We start from the raw sequence: 4,366 nt of genomic DNA, 5'->3' as shown, positions 1-4,366 counted from the left end.
TCTCTTGTCATCCCAAAACTTCCGCTTGGAATCAGCGGTTCTGGCGGGTTCTGAGATGGCCATGGTTGTTGTTGCGGCCGGGGTACGAACCCCATGGTCTATGAGCCGTTGTGCCAATCGCTTGGCACTATCAAATGTAGTGGGGTTTGAAGCCAAAACATTTCCCTGGAATGGAGGCACCAGCCCCCATATGTATCTTTCAATCTTCTTCCCCTCTGTATGAACCATGTTGGGATAGAGGGCCACCAGTTCACAGAACCTGGCGGTGTAGGAGACTATGTTGGAGCCCTTCATGGTTAGGCTCCACAGTTCTTCCTCCAGTTTTTGGATTTCGCCCCTCGGGCAGTACTCTTCAACCATTAGTTCTCTCAGAGCTTCCCAACCCATAGCATTTGCCACTATAAGGGATAGTGACTTGACATGGCTATTTCACCATGTTAGGGCTTTTGCCTCGAAGGTGCAAGCAACAAACTTGACCTTGCTCCCTTCTAGACAGGAGCATATCTCGAAGATCGACTCTGTCTTTTCGAACCATTGCGATAGGGCAATGACTCCGCCAGTCCCTTTAAAGGACAATGGTTTGCAGTTTGTGAAGTCCTTGTAGGAGCACTCTCTGGAGCGCATAGGGATTTCACCATGAGTAGATAGGACAGGGGTTCCTCCTCCAGTGGAACCGGAAGAATGATATTGTGCCATGGCTGTAGCCACAGCCGCAGCTACAGCAGCATTCAGGGCTGCTGTGTCGAATTGAGGAGCAGGTGGTGTTGGTGCGGGAGGATCGCGTCTTGTAGATTTACGAGGAGGCATTTTTTCAACTATAAGATTAGAAACATGAAGGTATTGATAAGAATTTAAAAGGGAAATTGATGAAAATGACTCATGGACTAACTCTCCATAGCCCAACAGCACAATTGAATAGCACGATTAAATAGCACGATTGAATAGTATGATTGAATGAAGATCTAGTACTAACAGATGATAGCAATTGGATATAATTTCCATGAGATTAGATATTTGTCAATAATACTGGAATTACAGATGTAATGAGTTCGGGAAAAATGACCTGGAAGTAGGTCTTACATCAACCAAGATGGAAAATTTTGCCAGACTACTACCTAATCAAGACCTAACGGGTCTAAGATTTACAAAGATAGGAAATTAGATTAGAGTTTTTACACTAACTAGGTTACATCCAAAAGAGAAGTCGATGAGACTCTAACGGCGACGAGAACTACTAGAGTGAGTTCTTGAATCCGACAGTAGACGTTCTATGTCTCTCACGCGCCTATCAGATCTTGCTTGCTGAGCTCTAAGTTCCCTGACTTCAGCTTGGGTTTCAGCAAGTTCCCTCTGTAGAACTGCATTGCGGACCTGAGTCCTTTCATGAGCAGACTCTAGCTGGCGAATGCGGACTGTGTTAACGCCAGAGTTGGCGTCAATCCCCACGACTCGGTCGATAGCTGCTCGACCTTGCTCAGTGTTCCGAGAAATCCTTCGAACCATGATGGGTAGGACCCTGTCAGCTGAACCTCCCTCAGTGAGGTTGTAGAAGCTTCTGTCTCCATTGTAGGGTATGGGTTGGCCCTGTTCCTGACTCCATCTATTCAAGTTTGTGGCCCACAGAGGTGTGGGTCCTTGAAATGTTGGACGAGGATTCAGGTTTGGGTCTTGAGCAGCTGGGGGTTGGTTGTTGACTTCAGGCTCTGAGTCAGAACCATCAGAAAAGCCTTCAGCTTCGTGATCATCCAAAGGGATTGGGTGATCATCTTCTGGCTCTTCTCCCAGCCATCCTGCATTGCCGTTGTTGGGGTAGTACGGGTCTCCGGGGATATGGAATCCAGCCATGAAATCTACGCGAGAAAAGGGATAACGAAATAACTAAATAGACGAACTAATTAGATAATTATAAGATGATCTTTATCAGTTAATTCAACATTCGTGTAGTGCATACCAGTCATATGTAACCAAGACAGGATAGACCTTCGAATAAGCGACCCTAACTCTAAGCCCACAACCAAACAAGGAACATGAAGTAAAGCAAAGATCACAGATTCTAAGTCTATGATATCCTAGACACATATAACCTTAGCGTATCCACTCCGCAACTATTGACATACTTAATAAAGACCTTTAGTTCTCAGATAGGTAATTAATAACAACACAAAATACTCCCATAGTATTTTAAGTTTTTGTTCTGTTCTATTGTTCTCGTTGTAGTAGTGTTGGTAAGTTTTTAGACTTGTTGCAACCTCACAACCACACTTAGGCACATGCTAATCACTCCTCGGATAATGTAGTTGATCAGGCTACATCTTCCCAGGGTTGACCATATGTCTCTAAGTCTACTTGTGCTGCCCAACAATCGTAATACTTTTGTTCTGTCCTAGTGACACTGATTTTAGTATGAATGCAGGTATGTATACTTGGTTAAATATTATATTATTTAAAAGTATAAACTCTTTATCAGAGTATTTTAATCCTGCTGTGTTTATAGTTCGTATATCTTTTATGGGTTGATACACTCGATTCACTATAAACAATGCTCTGATACCAATCTGTCACACCCCAAAACCGGAACGGCGGAAACGTTTGGGGGGTGGAGGACGTCATGTACAGTATCACAACAATATAAAGTAGTAAACAAGCAACAACATCATCCATTGCATTAACAATATAATTTAATACAGGTGTGTTCTGTCAAGTTTTATAGACACCAAAAATATACACCAAAATAAAAGATGAGTCTTGAACGAGCTCCGTCTTCTCAAAAACCTGGCTCCGGTACCTGTCTACTGGCGACCTGAGAATACAAGTTATTTTGAAAGAGTTTATCAGCTTCAAAGCTGGTGAGTTCATAAGTATATTAGTGTCTGTATTTGTATGAAAGTGTTTGTAAGTCTGTAATGTATAAGTTTTGTAAAAGTTTGTAATTGTTTGAACTCTCCTAGAAAACCCTATGTTTCCTACTAAAAGTAGCCTTCTACCAAGGCATCTAGTATCTGTGTGTGTGTCTCTTGTAAGAGTGTGTATTTTCCCAAAATCTGACTATCATTAACCAAAAATATAGTTTTTACATTATTGTTTATTGTGTGAATATCACAAAGTAAATGTAAAGGGAAAATGAAATAGTACTGTAGTGTTGTATTAAGTAACTACTGTTGTACTAATTACTTTAAACCAATTGTTATTTAAAGTACCATGTGATCGACCTGTATCCTGCTACCGACTCTATAGAAAAACGACGATGTAAGACGTCGTAAGAAATGACGTTTGGCACCCGTAGACTTGCAAGTCCCACTGTAGCGAGCAACAAGGTGTAGGATAGTCAATCCAGTATAGATCTATACACAAACTCATACGCTCTCCACTTAAGGAGATTCTGGATACAAAACGGGTCATGACAGGTAGTGCCATGCCCCCGTTAAGTGGCTCACATAACTGTAAGTAATGTATATGTATATGTATATGTATGTGCTAGCTGTATTGTGTGTTCTTTCTCTGTCTAGCCTGTATGTTTTGTTTCTCATAACTGTGTATTATGTTTGTTTCTCATCATTATGTATTATGTTTGTTTCTCATCACTATGTATTATGTTTGTTTCTCATCACTATGTATTATGTTTGTTTCTCGTCACTATGTATTATGTTTGTTTCTCATCACTAGTGCCATGCCCCTGTTAAGTGGCTCACATAGTGAGTCCTTTACGACTACTTCATGACAAACCATGACATGACCCTTAATGATCTTACCTATTTGCTTGATGTTGCTGAATCACCAATGATTTGGATCACGTGTAAAGCAAATTTGATTGGAAGATCGACTTCCCAAACTTTTCATGGACATTGACAATGGTGACATTGGAAATCTAGAAAAGCTTTCTCTTCCCAATGAAAGGGATCGGCCATTGTCAACTCGATTGACCAAATGGTAAAGAGAAAGGCTAAGTCTGAGATAGTCCCATGTACCATTACCAAAGAGTCCATATGTCTATATTGCCAAAGGAATAGGCATTGGTTGCGAAGCTGCCCTATTTACCAGAGAGATCATAAGGATGGTAAAGTCAATAGTTTGACTCTACTTCGGGTAAAGTCCACTATCTAACTCTATTAAGTTCCTATTTCTTATTACATGATGTGACTAGGTCTCATTTTGATGTTTTAAGAATCAAAGAAAAGAGAGGAAGCTTAAAGGAAGAATATGTTGATTCTGATCGCGAAGATGGATTTCGATCGCATGGTTCGGTGATCAGAATTTTGAGCTGTTTCTTAAGCGTTGTGATAGATTGCTTAGGAATAGATAACAACATAGTTTTCATATGCATTTGCATTGTAAGGATAAGTTTTTCCGCAAGTTTTAAAATAAAGGA

The sequence above is a fragment of the Lactuca virosa genome, chromosome 5 (genome assembly GCF_052849685.1).
Source record: "Lactuca virosa cultivar CGN04683 chromosome 5, Lactuca_virosa_CGN04683_v6, whole genome shotgun sequence".
NCBI classification, from domain to species: domain Eukaryota; kingdom Viridiplantae; phylum Streptophyta; class Magnoliopsida; order Asterales; family Asteraceae; genus Lactuca; species Lactuca virosa.
The sequence above is the reverse complement of the archived record's forward strand: the minus strand, read 5'-3'. Positions refer to the sequence as shown.